Source organism: Monodelphis domestica, chromosome 6 (genome assembly GCF_027887165.1).
Source record: "Monodelphis domestica isolate mMonDom1 chromosome 6, mMonDom1.pri, whole genome shotgun sequence".
NCBI lineage: Eukaryota > Metazoa > Chordata > Mammalia > Didelphimorphia > Didelphidae > Monodelphis > Monodelphis domestica.
This window is the reverse complement of record NC_077232.1, coordinates 282282343-282304100: the sequence shown is the minus strand read 5'-3', so window position 1 is coordinate 282304100 and position 21758 is coordinate 282282343. Positions and strand designations below refer to the sequence as shown.

Sequence of the window (21758 nt, the reverse complement as noted above, 5' to 3'; positions counted from 1 at the left end):
ACTAATTGTTTATAGAAGGGTGAAAGAGAATGAGAGGTCAAAGGTAATACCAAGGTTGCAAACTTGGATGACTGGGAGGACTTTCCACAGTGACAGTGATAGGAAAATTAGAAAGAGGTAAGGGCTTGGGGGTGGGGGAGATAATAAATTCCATTTTATATATGTTGAGTTTAAAATGTCTATGGCACATCCAGCTTGAAATGTCCAAAAGGCAGTTGGAAATGCTAGTCTGGGAGTCAGGATCCTTCCAATTCTGAGATTCCATGATTCTTCAAAATTTAAAGTGTTAATATATACAAGTTAAAGTAATTTACCTTTAATATTGTTATACATTCTTATATTTCAGAGATACAATGTTTGTTTTCCAAATTAGATTTTCCCAAGATGAAAATTATTATATTTAAAGTAACTTAAATTCCCTATATGCATCCATTAATTTATTACATGCATATATAATATATAATAATAAATAAAATTTAATTTAAAATAATTAAATATAAAAGTACTTTGAAAAATTAAAGCACTGTAGGAATATAATGTTTTGTAGTTTGTTGTTGGTAATACTGTTCTTAGTATCATTAACTGGAGGCAAATGTCTTTTTCCTTGAAGTTGAAAGCAGGTTTACAGTTATGCTTTTCCATCAACTGTAGCAAAAAGAAAAAAAAAAGGGTGAAGGGACAAGGGACTTGGATAGTGAGTGTCTGAGGAGGGGATTTAAATATAGGCTTCCTGACTCCCAGTTCAGTTCACCATCCCTATACCAAATTGTTCGTCTAACTACTAAAAATGTAAAAGGTCTGAGAAAATACATTTATTTACATATTTATGTTATAAGTATAAATACAAAAATATACATTTCAATAATGGAAATAAGGAATTTTACTGTACAGATATTTTCTATAAGAACTTAACAGCTTGACAATTAAAAAAGGAATGACTGACAACATAGTAATACATCCTCATATACGCCCATCAACTTTGGATATCAATTTAGTATCAGTAAGTTTCTTCTATGTCTATGCAAAGGTCCTAGAAAGTACTCCAAGTAACAGGAAGTCTCCTCTGCATAGCTGTCGCTATCAACCACACTATCTTTATTTAAGGAAATGAAAAGATAGAGGGGGAAGTAGTCTGCCCTCTCAGTGGATTTCACTACCACTTATTTGCAGGCTCTAAAGTACAGGAGACAATCATCTAGAGAGAAGACACAACAAAAGTAAGTAATATTCATAGACTATAAGTTAAAAAATGAGGAACAAAACATGCTTCTCGGTCTTTATTTTGTGTCTTCTCTCTCTCTCTTTAGTCCTATCTTTGTTTTATCTGTGCTTATTCAGTCATTTTGTAACATTCTTGAAATATATTGTTGAACTTCTCTGTCCTTGTGTGTCACAATTTTCATTCAGTCTAATTGTGCCCTGACCTTTTCCATATTGTTGCGTAAACAAAATTTATTGATCATTTCTGGGAGAAAGGTTTATAACAAGACTAAATTTTGATACTTTCCCTCAAGTGGATGCATTAAAATTTTTTGTTGTTTTTCAGAAGCCTCAGTTGTGACCCCATTTGGTGTTTTCTTGGCAGAGATACTGGAGTGGTTTGCCATTTCCTTTTACTGATCTTTTTACAGATGAGGAAACTAAGGAAAATGGGATTAAGAGACTTGTCCAAGCTCACATAGCTAGGTAAATACTTGAGGTTAGATTTGAACTCGGGTCTTTCTGATGACAAGTCCTGCATTCTATCCACTGCTAAATTCACTGCTAAAAATGACACTAATCGTTTTTTGAATATTTTTAGAAACTTAGTAGTGAAGAAGAGATTTTATTTTGTTTGGTTATTTGGAACACCTTACAGAAATGTATCGGGTATTTTCCCTTTGATGTTTTGGTGCGCATCACTGAAAACTATTGCAATCCATTGGCGTGTTTTATTTCTTTTTAAGCTCTTCACCTTGCAATAGTTTGTATACTTATGAGGTCTATCTTAAGAATATGCCTAACCATTTTCCCACAAATTTTATTTTGCCATTCTCAGGTTATTTTAAGGAAAACTACTATGCAGCTAGATTTGCCTTTAATGCCAAAAATAATAATAGCGATCACTTATATGGTGCTCACTATATGCTAGGCACTGTACTAACTGTTCTGCAATTTTTATTTCATTTGATCCTTCCAACAACCCTGGACTGCAGATACTGTTATATTCCCATTTTATAGTTAGGGAAACTGAGGCAAACAGAAGTAATTTGCCCTGGGTCCTACAGCTAGTAAGTGCCTGAGATCAGATTTAAACTCAGGACTTCCTAATACCATCCCCCTCACCCTGTGTTGTCCCTAAAATGGAAGGAAATTCCATTTGAATTCCAGAAAGAGAATTAATTTGTTTTTTTTCTAGTCATCTACAGGACACAGCTGGTTCAAAGCAAAGACATTTAATGAATGGTAAAAACAAATGCATAAAGTCATAATAGAACATTAAACCTCCGGTCCATAAATCTGGGATAAACACATTATCAATGCATGAGGAGTGAGTGCAATGCATATTTAGGTAAAAAGTATGGCCAAGTACATTCATGGAGAGCTAATACAATTGTCCAACTCCAAGTATCTTCTGGGGATGCCATCATATTATCTTCCTTGAACCTGCTTCCCTCTGGGTATGGCATTTCTGTTGGGTGTGTCCCATGTGGGTTATTTATGCCTGGTCAGCACCTAGACTTTAGCTGATTTAGTGGCTTTGTAGCGGTTACTAGGTATAGTAATCTTCTAAAGATTGGTCCCTGCTACCAACTTCTGGGCTTCATCTCCTTCAGATTCCTTGTTCATTGTCTCATCATTTTACCGAGGTCTAGTGCCATGATGGTGAACCTACGACACACATGTCAGCGCTGACACATGTAGTCATTTTATGACACATGACCATGTGTAGCCTCATGCCAAGAAGGATGTGAATACTGTGAAATTATGGTTTTTTTCTTGAAGTGACACACCACCTGAGTTGTGCTAGTTTCTTTGGTGAATTTTGACACACCAAGTTCAAAAGGTTGCCCATCGCTGGTCTAGTGGTTCGGATCTCTTCTTAGTAAGGGCAGACTTACAGCTCTTCAGTCCTAGCTCCAAACACAGCTAACAAACACAAAGTATAATGCTCATGGGCTAATATGAAATCTTTTTATTTTCCAGTCCCCAGTGTGCGGGCAGAGATCATAATCCTCTGTCACAGACATACTTAGATATTCCCAAGATCCTTTCTGACTTAGCATGTAAATGAATTTGGGGCAAAACAAAAGCTAAGCTACTGAGATGAATATTGGTCTCCCTTCTCTATCCTTCTCTCTCAGGCAGCTTCCTTTGCAGCCTTTATAATAAATCTTGGCCAGGACATTTCTGAGGGACTTATGCAAAAGAATCTAGAGAAAGGATTGTCGTAGGAGAACTGTAGAAGAAAACATATGATTTATCACTTGTTTATTTGAGCATATGATTTGGGGGAATAATATGGAGGTGGGTTTTGAGTGATAATACATGTATAAGCCAGTGGAATTGCTTGTCAACTCCAGGAGTGGGGAGGGAAGAGGAGAAAAAGACAACATGAATCATATAACCTTAGAAAACTTACATGTACATTTGTTTGGGCTAGCAGCAAAATTGCAGAAAAAAAATGATTCCCTAGACAAACAGTAACTCATATTTTTATTGATGAGTAGGAATTTATCTCTAAACTGATAATTTGATCAGAACTGATCTCAAGCATGGGAGAAATCTGTAGTCAGCTATCTGAGTACACAGAAAAATAGTAAGTGATGCTTTGCCACTTGCTCTGATCAAGTCCCATTTATCTAATGTCAGCATATAGCCATTGATAGACGTGAAATGGACCTTGGAGACTATTCCATCCAATCCTCTCATCTTATAAATACGAATACTCTGACCCAAAGGGGTCCTACATTCATAGAAACCAAGCTAGAAGACATCTCAGAGGCCATATAATTCAACTATCTGATTCTACATATGGGAAAATGGGCACAAGACTTCCCCAAGGTCACATAGAATATCAAAAGTGTGATTTGAATCTGAAGTCAGTAATATTTCTTTCTTTTTTTCCCAAACCCTTACCTTCCATCTTGGAATTAATACTATGACTTTTCCAGGGTCACACACAACTAGGAAGTGTCTGAGGCCATATTGGAACCCAGGACCTCCTGTCTCTAGGACTGGCTCTCTATTCCCTGAGCCACCCAGCTGTCCACAAGCAAATGATCTTTCTACTCACTAGCAGACCTTAAAATCATAACTCTGGTTCCAGCTCCAGTTTATTTTACTCTGCACCACCTGTATTGCAGAGAATAGGACCAAACATCATGCCTGCCTAATGGAGAATGGGGCTTGCCATTTGAAATATTATAGAATGTGTAGATAGGTCCAAAGCATTTTGATATATACAACTACACAGATGTCATATGTCTTTATAACATTGATAAGTTAAACCTTAGCATGGAAGAACAATTTTCAACTCTACAAATTATCTTTATTTTAACATTTCAAAATAACAAGTCATCAGTTTATTACAGTCCAGGAAACTTGCAAATAAGTGAAACTGGGTTTGAATTTCTTACTGGTCAATAAAAACATAGGAGTCTTTTGCCATGTGCAATGCATATAAGGAGTCGGATTTTTCTTTTTCTGGAATTTTGCTGCTAGTCAAGATTTATTATAAAGGCAGTGAAGGAAGCTGCCTGAGGGAGACAGATAGAGAAGGGAGAACAATATTTGTCTCAGTAGCTTAGCTTTTGTTTTATAAAAATTTAAAAAAAATGGTGAGCTAAACAAAATATAGATAGAAAAACTCTTCAAAATGGTTCAGATATCATCATCCTTACAGTTTTGCCCCAAATTTATTTACATGCTAAGTCAAGGAGGTTTGGGGACAGTTGTCTGCAACAGAGAAATATGATCTCTGCCGACATTTCAGCTTGTTTCCCAATTCTTATATTTTGTAGGAAAAAGACAAAATCATTTAATCAATCAATTATGAAGCATTTATTAAGCATCTACTGGGGTCCTAGGTGGAGTGGGGATAGAGTGCTAGGCTTGGAGTTCCAAGGAACTAAATTCAAATTCAGGCTCAGGCATTTCACTTCCTAGCAGTGTGACCCTAGGCAAGTGACTTAAACCAGTTTGCCTCAGTTTTTCATCAATAAAATGAGCTAGAAAAGGAAATGGAAAACTAGTATCTTTGCCCAGAAAATTCCAAATGAGGTTAAGAAGAGTTAGATACAAGTAATGAGCTACACAACAATAGGCACTTATTATGTGCCAGGTACTATATTAAACCCTAGGATACAGATTAAAAAAAGAAACAATCTCTGCCCCCAAGATTACATTCTTTTGTGGTAACACATAAGGTAAGTACAGAGTGTATGTAACCATCAGACACTTTCCTCAATTATCAAAATCAAGGCATTCAAGTTTTGGAATTAAACTGCCAAAAGGTTAGTCCATTTCTTCCTATTTATGCATTTTCCCAAACACAAACCCAGTCTTTTCTTATGACTTTCAGTGTAGTGCTCTTCCCAACAATACTTCCTTGCCTTTCAGTGTGAGAAAAAATGGGAACATATCACAGGCAGAAAAAGATATGGGTAAAACTGACCCAACAGTATGACTTTATCTCAAAGAAATATATGAGACCTTTAGCTCATATGATGGTAATATTTCCACAAACCCTAGAGTTTCTTCTGTTCTGAAGCCTGTCTCCTTCCCAAATACTTGCTACTCACTCACCCAAAGAAAGAGGGGATATTTCCTTATTTTCTAATGTGATTCTAAATTTAAATTTGGACATGGACAACTTTCTGTTGAATATGCAGCTGCAAAAAATCTCATTCTTAGTGGAAAGATTCATCTGGTTAATTTTAGAGACAAAGGTCTTCCAGCACATTCAAGTGATTTCACTTCTCATTTTTTCAATCTTATGTGGCATCATGGAGAGTTTCATGTGTACTTCCTGCCTTAGTGAATATCACAAACAAGATAGACTCCAAATGTGGCATGTATTCAGAAAGGCAGTGCTGATAAAATGAGACATTCAATAACAGAGAATAAACCTGTCATTTCTTTGGAATTGGAAACTCCCATGTCAGCATCTTCTCTGTAATTTATAGTCTTAGATGCCTAGAGCTCTAAGAGCTGAAGTGACCTGCCTATCTATGGTCAGTATGTATCTGAGGCATGATTTGTCCCCAAAGTCTCTCTGGCTTCAAGATTGGTTATCTGGCATGCACCCAGCTAGCAACTGAACAAATATTTAGTAAATGCCTCCTCTATGCTAGGTGCCTGGGATACAACAGTCTTTTCTCTTTAAAAGAAAAAAAAAGATACAGTGACTTTCTTTATGGAATTTACACTCTATTGGGTGGGAATGGGATGGTAGGGATGAGGAACTTGGGTATAGGTATATAGGGAAGCACAACACAAGGTAGGCTTTGATGGGGAGAAAAGAGAGGTCCAAATAAAGGGCTCTAGGGCATTTTGAGGAGAGAGAAAGAGAATGCTTTTAACCAGGGGGCATCAGGCAAGTCTTCATGTAGGAAGGAATCCTGAGCTGAGCTTGGAGAGAAGGGCAGGATTATGAAAGAAAGAAAGAAAGTGAGAAAGAAAGAGAGAAAGAAAGAAAGAAAGAAAGAAAGAAAGAAAGAAAGAAAGAAAGAAAGAAAGAAAGAAAGAAAGAAAGAAAGAAAGAAAGAAAGAAAGAAAGAAAGAAAGAAAGAAAGAAAGAAAGAAAGAAAGAAAGAAAGAAAGAAAGAAAGAAAGAAAGAAAGAAAGAAAGAAAGAAAGAAAGAAAGAAAGAAAGAAAGAAAGAAAGAAAGAAAGAAAGAAAGAAAGAAAGAAAGAAAGAAAGAAAGAAAGAAAGAAAGAAAGAAAGAAAGAAAGAAAGAAAGAAAGAAAGAAGGATTACATTCTAAGCAAGAGAAATGCCCTCCCAGACAGGAGGCAGCATGTTGAGATTCAGAAAGATCTAATAGTCTAGTATGACTGGAATGTAGACTTCAGATTGGAAGTCATGTGAAATAAGGCTAGAAGGACAGACTGGAGCCAAATAGTCATGGGCTTTTGATGCAGGTTGGGGATTAAAGATGCCAGGATACTTTATCTTGATGATAATGGGAAGAAATTGAACATGAACATAAAGCCTAGAAAGATACTCTGACTAGAATATGAAGGGAACATTGGAAAGAAAAAAAAAGAGTTCTAAGTTTAAAACTATTATAATAGTCAAGGAAAGAGGTAATGAGATACTGAACTAGTGATGGAAACAGCAAATAGAGGGAACATAAATACATAAGAGGCTAGAGTGGTAAAACTAGCACTACTTGGCAACCGATTGGACATGGAAGAAGAGGAAAAAAATAGGAAGGTGGAAGGAAAGAAACAAGCATATATTAGTCAATCAATAAACAAGCATTTATTAAGCACCTACTATGTGCCAGGTACTATATAAAGCACTGGGGGTTAAAAAAGAGGCCAAAAAAAGACCCTTCAGAAATTCTACATCTAATCTATTACCTACTATTTACCAGGCAATGTACATTTTACAAATACTCTCTTATTAGATCCTTACAACAATCTTGTGAGTTTGTGCATGCAGAAGTTAAGTGACTCACTGAGGGTCACACAGTAAGTATATGAGACTATATTTGAACTCAAATCTTCCTGACTGGACCAATCAATCCGCTGTACCACTTCTATGCACAACAGCCTGCAGGCAAATGACTGAAACTTCCAGTTTGGGTGACTAGGAAGATGTATCAATAAAAGGAGGGGAGTTGAAGGCAGGCAGTTTTAATTAGTTAGGCTTAATTTAATCAATTAACAAGTATTTAATAAACACTTACTATTCAGTACTGAGGCAAAAGGCAAAAACAGATCCTGCCCTCAAGAAGTTCACATTCTAGTGGGGAGGGACAACTTGCAAATAATTGTGTACACTCAAGAATTATACAATGCAAATGGGATATGATCCCAGCAGAAAGACATTAGCAGTTGGAAACAGGGGTATAGAGACACCCAAGAAATTTCTTTTTCATGAGGTGGGATTTGATCTTAGTCTGGAGGAAAGTCAAGAGAAGTCAGAAGCTGGAAGTGAAGAGAGATAGTGTGCTAAGCACGAGAAACAGTTTGTGAAAATGCACAAGATCAGTACAGTAAATGGCATGAAGACCAGCATCATTGAATCATAGAATATGTGAAGGATAGTAAGAATATGGGAAAGTAAAATGGAAGAAGACTGGAAAGGTAGGAAGGGATCAGGTTGTGAAGAGCTTTAAAAGTCAAGCAGAGGGATAACTAGAGGACTCTGTGGATAGTGGATAGACTACCTGGAGATGGAAGATCCTAGGCTCAAATCTGGCCTCAGACAAGTCATTTAACCCCCATTGCCTAGCCCTTACCACTCTTCTGCCTCAGAACCAATACTTAGTATTGATTCTAAAACAGAATGCAAGGGTTCAAAAAAAATGCCAAGCAGAGGATTTTATATTTGATCTTTGAGGCAATAGGGAGCCACAGATTTTATTGTGTAGGAAAGCGAGGTCAAATCTGCACTTTAGGAAGGTCACTTTAGCTGTTGAGTGGCAAGAGACTTGAGCCTGAAGACCCATCAATAAGCTATGGCAATAGTTCAGCCATGCGGTGGTGAGGATCTGCACTACTCTAGTGGCAATGACAGAGAGAAGGGAATGTATTCAAGAGGTGTTAGGGAGATAAAATTGTCAGGTTTGGGCAATAACTTGGATTATGAAGAGTGAGAGTGAAGAGTCAAGATTGGCATCTAGATGACAAGCCTTGGATAATAATTTGTAGGATGATGGTGCCCTTGATAGTAACAGGAAATTTTGGAAAAGTTAAAGGGGAAAGATAATGAATTCAGTTTTTGATATGTTGAGTTTAAGATGTCTACAGTACAAAATGCCCAATAGGCAATGTGTTATTCAAGATCAGAGGTCAGCAACGAGTTTAGGGCTGGATAAATTGACTTGAAAACAATCTGCATTGAAATGATAAGTGAACTCATGAGAGCTGATGAGATCACCAAGTAAGGCGAGTGTAGAGATAAAAAAAAAAAGGCCCAGACCAAAGACATCTCTACAATTGATGTCTCCACTTCTCTTCTCAGCCTCTCCCAAGGAAAGGAAAGATACAGGACAATAGCTAGTGGTTACTGTCAGATCAAGTGAGAATTTTTAAAAATTTCTTTTTACTGCAAAAAATTAATTCCCAGGCATCTTACCCCCTCTCTGCTCCCTGCACCACAGAAGGCATAAACCAACAATGAAATGTATATAGAGTATTTTGTGAACAGAAGTTCATCAGTTCTCTCTCCAGAAGAGGACATTCACAAATTTTCTTCAAATATTAATTCTGTAGCTGTATGCAATGTTCTCCTAGTTCTACTCATTTGGCTCTTCATTATCTCATGTAGTTCTTTTCAAGGTAAAACACACACACACACACACACACACACACACACACACACACACACACACACACAACTAACCTGCTCATCATTTCTTATGGCACAGTAGTATTCTATCACATTCATATGCCACAATTTGTTCAGTTATTCCCTAGTTGATGAACATCCCCTCAATGTCTAGTTCTTTGCCACCACAAAGAGAGCTGTTATAAATACTTTGAAACATATAGGTTCTTTTCCTTTTTTCCTGATCCAAGAGAGGTTATTATTTTTTATTTTAATAGCATATATATATATAAATTAACGTTTTTATTTTAAATTTTTCTCCATGTTATCTCCCTCCCTTCTTACCTCTTCCTGGAGTTGACAAGCAATTCCACTGGGTTATACATATATCATCACTGGGAGAGAAGATTTTAAAGGATGCTTGTAGATAGTGGGAAACAACACATTGATAGGAAAAGATTGAAGATTAGTGAGAGAATGGGAATGACAGAGGGAGCAATCTCCTAGAGAAGATGGAGGGAAAGGCATCAAATTATATGTAGGGGTGTTTACCTTGGCAAGGAGAAGGGCTACCTACCTCTTTGTGTGAAAAAGGAGTGAAGATGGTGGGGGAAGATAGCTAATTGACATGAAATGCAGCAAAAGGGACAACTGGAAGCTTTAGATAAATGGGCTCAATTTTTTCAGTGAAGCATGAGAGGATGGTGGAGAGAGGTGCCATGAGAGGATTGAGGATGGATAAAAATATTGGCATGTTTTTCCATATTCCATATTTCTAAATTTCCATATTTTACAAAAATGTTGGAATAGCCCAACAGAATGGGATTATGAATTGATTAGTGAAGCATAAAAGGATTTTGCGTTGCTGCAGCGATAGCTCAGTTGAGATTGTGTGACATGAATTTGTAGAGAATCCAATCAGTATGGTTCTGTGATTTTCTCTAGCCTGATTCAACAGCTACTGAATAGAAGAGGTCAAGGCTTGGCAGGGCAAGACCACTAATAGGATACTGAGGTAAGGAATATGGGAGAAGATGGGAGTAAGGAGTTGAACTGGTTCACCCAGAGGTTGATAAGAGTGGATAGAGCCAGGGCAGGTGGGAAGTCCCAGGAAAGACTTGAGGGGCAGAGGGATTAGAAGTCACTGTGAGGATGGAGAGGATTAGTATTTGTATGGCAAAGGAAAAGATCAAAAAGACAAAGTAATGTTCAGACAAGCAGCTAAGTTGGGGGTGAAGAAGTCATAGGAAAGGAGTTGATGGAGGAACTAGGAAATTAAGACATAGCATATCTATGCTCAAGTCCCTTAGGATGGAGGCAGGAGTTGGAGAGGGGAGACTGTGAGCCAGGCACTGAATTCATTGAGAAAGGGAGGAAAGTGTCCCATAACCAGAATCACACCAGATTAACTACCAAGTCACAGGTTGCTAAATGGGTATTATAAGTTTGTCTAGCCAAAGATGTGTAGAGTCATTTAATTCCACAACCATTTATTAAGTATCCACTGTGTTCAAAGACTGGTGCTACCTCTCGAGGGCTCTGGGGATGGATACAAAATTCACCATTGCCCACCACAACCCATATAAAGAAATTGAAGCTTTGGTATTGCAATGAATACATTTATCTAAACAAGTCCTTAAAGGCCTTATCAGCCAGAGTGCCTTTTAACCCATATCATATTTTAATGCCTTCATAACATTTCTGCCCTTTTGTTTTAAAATGTCTAAATCGTTTAATTATTTTCTGGAAGTGATCAATCAGCCCAAAGATTCCTCTCACCATATTTTTCTGTTATCATAAGCTCTAACCAAAGATTCTCTTGATGTTCAGGCATGTCCACGTTCTTTGTGACTCCATGGGCCATGGTACACCAATGCTGGTCATAGGAGTTTTTGGCAAAGATCCTGGAGGAGTTTGCTGTTTCCTTCTCCAGGGGATTAATGTAGTGGTTAAGGGACCAGGGCCACACAGCTAATGTCTGAGGTCAGATTTGAACACGTCTTCCTGACTCAAAGCTCGGTATTCCATCCATTGAGCCACCCATCTGCTTCTTTATCTTACTAGTCAGTTTTAAATATTAACCCAAAAATGGAGGGTGGGGGTGGAGGGGAGGAACTTCTGTTACAGTGTTAGGGAAACATCAAACTTTTCTTTCATTTGCAAGTATAATGCAAAAATAATTTGATCTGGTTTCAGGTCCTGGTTCTATTACTTTAGTAATAGACTATATTTTAAAAGTGTGATGTATGTCAGTAGCAATATTTTATTACCCTTGAAAGGCAGAGTGGAATAATGGAGAGAGTTCTGGGTCTGGTGTCAGAAAGTTCTGGGGTCAAATCTCTCTTCTGATCATTCACTAGGAGACCCTGCTCGAGTCACTTAACCTTTTGGCCTCAGTTTCCCTTCTTCTCAAAAGAGGAGTGATAATACATGTAGTATTTGCCTTAAAGGGTTATTGTGAAGCACACAAGAGAATGAAAAATGCTTTGTATTCTGTGCTTTCCAATGACCCATCAGTATCAGCTGTTATTATACATAAAACTGATCATGGAAATCCTCAGCTGGAAGTCTTGTTTTTCTCCGTTAAACAATTAACAAAGAGCCTTATGACATAGCGAAGGTTTTCTTGGTATTAGTGATTTGTTTGGGGCTCTGAAAACATGTTTGGATGTGCTCACAATGAACACCTGATGAGTAAAAATGCTTCCACATAGGGATCTGGGTAGCTATTAGGAACCAAGAATGGAGATCTGTTTCCCAGAAGGGATAATTATACGAGTGATGACAGGAATGCAGTATGAAGGTACAGCCTCTTTAATGAGCTGTAACTGTTGAAAGGATGGATCTTCTGAAGAAAAGACAGTATAAATTTGGAGATCATTTATATATTGGAGCAAGATCGTAGCCATGCTGTGTGAAGCATTTCAAAACTGATCTTTTGACTTTGGTGAAACGATTTACATGAAATAGTAAAAGAAGCAGAGAAAGATCCCCACTTTGTTGGAGGAGATCCTCTCGGGAAGACTCACAGAAAGAAATGGACTAGAACAGGACTAGCACAGGATAAGAGCAGTAGATGAAATGGGATCTGCAAAGTGAATGGCGTGCCTATGTAGAGTCCCTCAAGTATTGAGATTCCACATCAAATGATGCTGTTTTTAAACTTTATGACATTTCATTTGCATTGAGTTTATTAGGAGAGGCAGCTGTGGATAAAAGCTGTGACTAGCCTTTGTCGATAAAGAGCCAGGGTTCAAATGTGGCTTCAGACACTCCCTAGCTGTGTGACTCTGGGCAAATTACTTAACCACAATTGCCTAGCCCTTAGCACTCTTCTGTCTTGGAATAGATATTTAGACTTGATTCTAAGGGAAGTTAAGAGTTTTTTTTTTTTAAGTTTATTAGGCACGGACATATAACCATCAATTTAAAAAATTCTTTTTATGTACTTCTGTATTTTGTGTGTGTGTATAGGAGCATAGAGTGTTAGAGTTGGGAAAACTTTAAATGTGACTATTTCAACCTTTTCATTTTCAAGAATTGAAAAAGTATATAAAATATATCTTTAAGAAGAAATATATCATATTCAGGATGGCAAAGGTTGGTTGGGGGCTGTGGGAAGGGGACGAAGTATTAATATTTTGAAGGGCTGCCATATGGAAAAGGAATTTAACTTGGCTTGCTTGATCCCAGAGGCAAAAGAAGGAGAAATGAGTTTGCAAGAAACAGATTTAAGGGGGCAGCTAGGTGGCTCAGTGGATTGAGAGTCAGGCCCAGAGATGGGGGGAGGGGGTTGGGTCCAAATCTGGCCTCAGACACCTCCTAGCTGTGTGACCCTGGGTAAGTCACTTAACCCCCATTACCTAACCTTTTCCACTCTTCTGCCTTGGAACCAATATGTAGTATTGATTCCAAGACAGAAGGTAAGGGTTTAAAAAAAAAGAAAGAAAAGAAACAGGAAAACAATCCTTAGAGCCATCCAAAAGTGAAAAGGTCAAGCCATGAGTCGATGCTGCTCTCCACAACTCCCACTGAAGCTCTTTAAGAGAACACCAGATGACCATTTGTCAAGTACATTTTAGAAGGGACTCTTTGTGAGATTGGACTGGAATATTTCTGGGAGCTATTACCGTTCTGACATTCTGTGGTATGTATATTTTATTAACAATAAAACATCCATTTGACCAGCCTATTAAAAATTTTTCAAATGAAAAACAAACTTAGCAGTAACTAATTGTGTGACAATTATATATGTACACATATATATGTATGTATGTATATATATATTCATTAGGCTTTCTGGTTCAGATCAGTTGCTAACTCCTCCAAGAAACTTCCCCCCAGCCCCCTTAAACCCTTGCCATCCATTTCAGAATCAATAGTGTGCATTGATTCAAAGGTAGAAGAGTGGTCAGGGCTAGTCAATGGGCATTAAGCAACTTGCCCAGTGTCACACCTAGGAAGTGTCTGAGGTCAGATTTGAATCCAGGACCTCCTATCTTTAAGCCTGGCTCTCAATCCACTGAGCTGCCTAGCTGCCCCTTTCTTTTTCTTTTTTAAATCCTTACCTTCTGTCTTAGAATGTGTATTTGTTCCAAGGCAGAGGAGTGGAAAGGGCTACATGTAGGGAGCATGTTATAGGAGATAGAGGGTAGCTTCTGATTCAGAAAGACCTGGGTTCAGATTCAACCTCTGACATATTCTCATATTCTGCCTGCATAGCCCTGGGCAAGTCACTGGGAATGAATTCTCTATACTAATGAAATCACAAGTCTAAGTACACAGCTATACAAAGTACAATATACAGATATACACATACATATATTAGATATATGTACATATTTGATGACAAATACATAAACGTAGCTGCCCCTAGGCAAGAAGCTTTTTAATAAGCATCTGCCTGTAAGGGACAAATTTAGAGGTTTTGACTAATATATTATCTTTATGGTCACCAGGGATTAATTCAAATCCCAATAAAAATACTCATCAGTTTGGGATTTTTATGGTGCTTTAATTAATATAGAGGGAAGGAATTAAGAAGAGAGAGGGAAAAGGATGTAAGATTTCTCCAGCCTAGCCTAAGCCAAGGGGAGTTCAGAGACCTTCCAGCCACAAGGCCTCTTCTGAGATGAGGCACCTCCTCGGAGGGTGGTGTTTTTAGGAAAGGTAAAGGAAAAGGAATCAGCCTAAACTCCGAGAGAGCTCAGAGAAGACACTTCACCTGAACTGTGCTACTAAAGTTCTCTCAGTATTGTATCAAGGACGCTTACCACCAAACCCAGTCAATAGCTACAGCCATGCAAAGATGCCAAGACACTCAGCACACTGCCACCAACCACCTCTCCGCCACCAGAGCCAGAGCCACCTCTCCGTGAAAAGAGAGAGGAGAGAGGAAGTGACACGAAATATATAGAGCATTTTTACATCACTTCCTGCATATCATATGTACCAATGGTAGCTTAAACTTGACTTAGGACAGTCCAGGGGGTCTGTCAGTTGTTTCTGATTTGTTATTTGCTAGCACATGTCTGTCATAGGCCATCCTTCTCAACACTTAATCCTTAAGTAGGGGTATAGACATTCCTGTTTTGTTAGACTAAGCAGGGTGGAGTAAATCTAAAATTCACATCTCTAATATGCTTGTGGGAAGGGAATCTCCAAGATAAGGAAAGACATTTGGGTTTTTAATTTTTTTTTATTCTAGCACATAGTAGGAGTTTAACAAATGCTTATTGATTGATTATTAGTGGACATTCCCTTCAGAAAATGCTTTGTATTTTCCCATTTGGACATTCCTTTCCCCTTGTCTTAAGAAAAAGATAAAAAAGGAAGTTCTTGTACCCCAACAGGAAGCTTAGACTTTCAGTCTGGAGAGGGGAAAGAGAGGAGAAACCCCTTCCACAAAGCGGGGTACAAGGGAGACAGCAGATGTAATGAGTTGGCTCAGAGAGAGGAGAGGGGGTTTGAAGATTTTCCCCCTTCTGCCTTTTCTCCTTAGTTAAAGCTGCTCTCCCCAATTCACTCTTGTCCCTCTTGTCCCCCATTCACCACTTGGGACCAAAAGGTCTCCCCTTGATCCGTTCACTCATTTTCAGCTTGAGGAACAGATAACTTTTAATGTTAACTCAATCAGATAATACAAAAGAAATACAAAAGGCAGGGAAGAATGGGGAAAGAAAAGTGGGAAAAGGGGGTCCCTGTCTCTATTTAAACCCTTTCCCTCCCTCCTCAAGTTTAGGGAGAACTCAGGCCTTGGCAGTCTGAACCCCCTGAGAGAAAGTCAGGTTGACTCACCCCTGGGCAACAGGAGCTGAGGTAAAGTCTGCTCAGGTTTCTCTTCAGAAAGTCCCTTCTATTGGGAAGTGTTGCGGGGAAATATTTCCAGTCACCAGCAGGGAAAATGGGTAACCCTCAGGAGCAAGTCTTTTCCCACCTTCTCTCTTCTGTGTCTCAAGACAGAGTGACCCTCACTGCTCTCCTCACCAGAGCCTTCTCCTCCTTCCAATTCCACTCCTGGGGCCCCTCCCCCTTCAAGGTGATCAATTTCACATACTCTTCAGTCTGGCACTTTTTTTCCAGTGCCAGCCTCTGTCACAAATCCTCCATTTCCTATTGTTCACATGGTGCCACCCTGGCCCACGCCAGTTACTTATCTTCTATGTCTATTCTAATCTATCTATGCTACTTATTATTCCCATCTAACCTCCCCACTCCCCAAATAATAAATCTTATCCTAATCTGTCTATTTGCTAATCTAAGTTCCTAACTTATGCTAAGACTGAGTTGTGGGAAGAGGGTTAGGGTTATGTGCCAATAAAGTTTTTAGGATATAACAATTTCTTAATTTCTTAATTGTAATCAATATAAAATTTAAATCTTAAGTAAAATTTTTTTTAAAAAAATCTTAAGTAAAAAATCCTATGCCTTATATAATGCTAATTCCAATGTAATAATTCATAACATTTATATATATATGTATATATACATATATTAACTTGTATCTAATGTAATCTGATTTATTCTGTCCCCATGCTACCTCTGTAGTTACAATATTCCCTTTTCCATCCTAAATTACTCTGTCCCTGTCTAGTAATGGTTAGTATTTTAGCTCTCCTTTCTATCTATATTACTGGATTAGATCATTATGATATATATATATATATGTTTACTATTTGCATACATTTACATGTCACATGTTACTTATATACATATATACATATAGATCTTCTGGTACTAGAGATCTATTTACAAATATACAATTCATGGTCTGTCCTTATTTATGGCACAGTCCCTAATGCAATGTGAAATTTGTTCATGTTCTAAATATGTCATGGTGGATGCATATTTATTCCAATGTATATGTGGATGTACTTCCCTATATGTGAAGTTAATATGATCGGCAATTAACCTTCTTGACCCATTTTCCTGAAATTCATTCCCTATAATGTCTTTGATTCAAAGTTCTTTCCAGTTGTCTGCGTATCTTCCATCCTTTGGTGTTGCTTGAAGTTTGTCACAGGTCTGGGGTGCCTTCTCCTTTACAGGATACATACTTGCCTGTTGTCTCACCTTGAAAGATGATCTCAGTATGTATAAGATTAATGTGTGTGTGCATGTAAGAGTGAATACTTTGATGCATGTGAGTGAAACTTTATACAGGATGTTTGTGCCATCCTCATGAGTGCAAGTGAAATATTTTTTTTAATGTAATGAATGTAGGTATCTTTCTTAATGTGTGATTGTAAGGCAATTATTCTATTCCTATGTGGTTGTTTGTAAATGTTAATGACATTTTAGCCTAGGCTTGAGATTGAAATTCGTATATAGGTTTAATAATTATAAGGGATTCTAAATCCACCCAAATAAACTCCCAGATTCCACAAGGAACCACTTCTCCTGTGTTTCACAGGCTACACTAATCCTCTCTGATCTAACTAACCCAAAATAATACTCTTTGTCTTGGGCATTATTCTATTTCGGTTTCACTGTCTCTGTTCAGTATCTTGTGTGATTTTGTTGGATTCATGGACTCTATGTTCATTTATCAAGGTCTTGGGACATCGGTGTTTGAACAGATTCTTGGGCTTCCATTAAGTTGTCTTTCGGTGTGTTATCATGGGCATAGTGATGTTTAACGTGAGATGCGTGAAGTCAAGAATCTTTTCCTACTACTTTGATCTATGTAGGAGTAGTGAGAGCTACATCGTATGGACCAATCCATCTAGGCTCTCTGGGTTTGTCTTTGGCAAAAATTTTTACATGTACTTTGTCCCCTGGTCTTGTGTTATGTAATGAGAAATCTAATGGGACCCTTTGCACTAGTAGCCTTCTCAGTTCTTCCAGGCTATTTTGTATCTGTGTCAGATAGGTGTGTAACTGACATTCCCCTCCCAGCATGGAAAGAAAAGATGGTTTAGTGGTCCTTCCTATCCATACTGGTTGTCTGTACAATATCTCATATGGGGAAATATGTAAGTCTCCTCTGGGTTTCGTCCTCAGATAGAACAGTACAAGTGGAAGAACCTCTGTCCATTTAAGATGAATTTGGGCATAGAGTTTAGCTATCATGGTTTTTAACTCCTTATTCATTCTTTCCACCTGTCCTGAACTTTCCGGTCTATACGCATTATGAAAATTACCCTTTATTCCCAGAGACTTATACACTTGTTGTAAAATGCTAGATGTAAAGTGACTTCCCCTGTCTGAGTCTATGGCATCTGGAATGCCATATCTAGAAACTATTTCTTTAAGCAATGTTTTCACTACCATGCAAGTGTTGTTTTTCTTTGATGGATATGCTTCTGTCCATTGAGCGAGTTGGTCCACTATGACTAAAACATAATTATATCCTCGGTCCCCAAGTATGTTAATAAAATCAAGCTGCAGACACTGAAAAGGTGTATAACTAGGGGTTGCCCTCCCAATGCCTTGCATTTGAAATGACTTTGATTAAACTTTCTACAGATGTTACATGTCTGACACACTCTTATAGCAGTTGTTGATATCCCTGGGGCTTCCCAAAACCAGCAGACCTCATCCAGCATGGATTGCACTCTGGAATGACCTCTGGAATGAATCACATTGCATAGATGTTGGTACAGCCTTTTGGGCAAGATGGGCTTTCCTCCTTGTGATAACCATCTGGTTATCACATATTGACTAATCTGGCTCCTAGATGTTTTTGCCATGACTGAATCTCCTCTTGGCAGTATACTTGTTTGAGATTGTGCTTATCTACCAGAGAGAAATTCAGAACATGGATAGGACCAAATCTGGCAGTGAATCTTGCTGTTACATATGCCAGGTGATTTCCTAGGGATACCTCATCCTTGCCAGAGGAGTGAGCCTTGCAATGGACCACTGCCTCTTCCTTTGGGAAGTTCATTGCTTCTATGAGTTGGTTTATGAGGTTCTCATATGCTATCCATTTTCCAGATGTGACAAATCCCCTATTCTTCCAAGTTTGTCCTGTGGCAAATAAAATGCCAAAGGCATAAGCTGAATCAGTATAGAAGTGCTGTATATATATATATATATATATAGAAGACTATATATATAGTCACCCTTTTGCCTTTGGATTGCACCAGCACAATATAGTTACCCTTTTGCCTTTGGATTGCTCCAGCACTTCTATGAAGGCTCTGAGCTCAGCTCCTTGAGCACTGACATGACTTGGTAACAACGCATGCCAGAGGGTCCTGTCCCCCATCACAACTGCAGCCCCTGTGATTCTTTCGTCTTTGAAAACATATGAAGAACCATCCAAATATATCTGAAGGTCCAGATCATTGAGCAGTGTGTCCTTCAGATCTTCTCTGGTTCTATGTACTGTTTCTACAGTCTGTGTGCAATCATGTATGGGCTTTTCTTCCAATGATAGGTCAGGGATTAATGTGGCTGGATTCAATGATGCACATCTATGTAAAAACAGATTGTCATTTGCCAGTAAAATTATTTCATAGTGAGATAGCCTTGCAGATGGAAATACCTGCCTACTTTATGATTTTAGCAATTTTTCTAGCTGGTGTGCAGAGTAAACATGGAGCTTGCATCCCAGTACTAATTCATTAGCTTTTTTTTTTAAACCTTTACCTTCCGTCTTGGAGCCAATACTGTGTATTGGCTCCAAGGCAGAAGAGTGGTAAGGGCTAGGCAATGGGGGTCAAGTGACTTGCCCAGGGTCACACAGCTAGGAAGTGGCTGATGCCAGATTTGAACCTAGGACCTCCCATCTCTAGGCCTGGTTCTCAATCCATTGAACTACCCAGCTGCCCCCTCATTAGCTTTTTTAACCATGAGGGTAGCAGTGGCAATACTGTGCAGACAAGGCACCAAGTCTTTTGCCACTGGGTCCAGAATTGCACTGTAATATGAAATAGGTCTTAAACTCAATCCTAGATATTGGGCTAGCACTCCAGAAGCTATACCCTTAGCCTTGTGGATATATAGATGAAAATCTTTATTATAATTTGGAATGCCAAGGGCTGGAGCTGTCAGGATAGCTTGTTTTAAAGTGGGCAGAGCATGTAGATGTTCTTTTGTGAGCTTCAATGGCTCCTCAACTTCATCTTTTGTCAGATTGGTGAGACATTTAGAAATATGTGAATATCCTGAGATATAATGGCATGAGAACCAAGTAGTGACTGGGAATACCCTAAGTTGTCTTTTTGTATGTGGAATACCTAGTTTCTGTATATCCACTATTCTCTTACTGGATATGTTCCTGGTGCCCTTTTCCAGGATAAAACCTAAGTACTCCACTTTTGGGAGAACCTATTGCAACTTTGTTTTTGAGACCTTATGTCCTCTTTTGTACAATTTGATTAGCAGCCTCTTTGAGTCTTCTAGGCATGTTTTTGCATTAGGGGATGCCAGAAGCAGATCATCCACATAATGCACTAGCTTGCTATGTTTGAATTTTATATTTTCTAGGTCTCTTTTTGGCAGCTGGAAGAAAATTGATGCACTCTTACAACAACCCTGCACTAAACAAGTCCAGCAGAGCTTATTTTTCTTCCACAAGAATGCAAATATATTTTGATTATCGGGATGGAGAGGAACCATAAAATATGCATTGCTTAAGTCAATTCCAGTATATCATAATGCGTTGCTAGGAATCTCAGAAATGATGTCATTGGGAGATTGTGTGATGGTATGGGTTTTCTTGATTATATTATTGATTGCTCTGAGATCCTGCACAAATCGCCAATTTACTGTACCATTAGAATTTGACTTGCTCTTTTTAATAGCTAGTATTGGGCTATTATATTCTGACACTGTGTGTCTCAATATGCCCTGCTCCAGCAAGCTGTTGATAATAGGTGTTATGCCTTCTTCAGCTTCTTTGCTGAGCTTATACTGAGGGATCATGGGAGGTATACAGTCTTTGACTTCTATCTTTACTGGTTGTACCTATTTAATCATTCCCGCATCATTCTTATGTGCTGCCCATACACCCTGTGGAATGTCTGTAGGAATGTCATAAAGAGAGGAAATAGCCTGCTGCTGATCAGTGGTCTCATCAGGCTGCCCCAAAAATAATAGAGGATAATGTCTCAGGGATTGTTTTGGTAAATGGAGGTAAATGTTCCCTGATTGCTCACAATGTAAAGTTGCCCCAATTTTATAAAGAAAATCATGTCCCAAAAGGTTGTCCAGACACCCTGGTATTAGAAGGAATGTATGGTCAACCGTTACCATTTTAGATTTCAATTTTGGGACTCGTTCTATCTGTCCCGTAGCACCTGCCACTGAAACCATACCCTCTATTATGGTGTCCTCTGGGAATGACTTTAATATGGATTTGGTTGCCCCTATATAAATGAGAGTCTTGTAATTTTGATCTTCCACTTTGATCCATACATAGGGTTCCTGTATCTCTGCCTCATATTGCAAAATAGCTATTGTGTTGTTTGCATGCACAGGTTTCCCATTATCATCTTTACTTTCTTTCCCCAGGGAGATAAGAGGGGGTTTGAAAATATTCCCCCTTCTGCCTTCCCTCCTTAGCTAAAGCTTCTCTCCCTAATTCGCTCTTATCCCTCTTATTCCCCCTTCACTACTTGAGACCAAAAGGTCTCCCCTTGATCCCCAGTTCCAGCCTCTGTCACACCCTCCCCTCAGTGTCCCCTTCTCACAGTGTCCATCCTTCCCACCCTCCCCCTACTCCCCTGCCCAGGAGAACATATACTTTTTAACTAAGCATTACAGATGCAAAAATGCAATTCAGACCCTGCTCCCCAAGTACTTACTCCCAATAATGGCTGGGCTC

General features: G+C 38.6%; 1 protein-coding gene across 2 annotated transcripts in view; it reads left to right on the top strand.

Moving 5' to 3' along the window:
* Positions 1-1118: 1118 nt before the first annotated feature.
* Positions 1119-21758, top strand: part of HPGDS (hematopoietic prostaglandin D synthase) — a 54135-nt gene continuing 33495 nt past the window's right edge. For both annotated transcript variants that reach the window (XM_007495729.3, XM_007495734.3), the window contains exon 1: positions 1119-1217. The gene's annotated coding sequence lies outside the window, so the exon portion shown is untranslated. The remainder of the gene's footprint in view (positions 1218-21758) is intronic.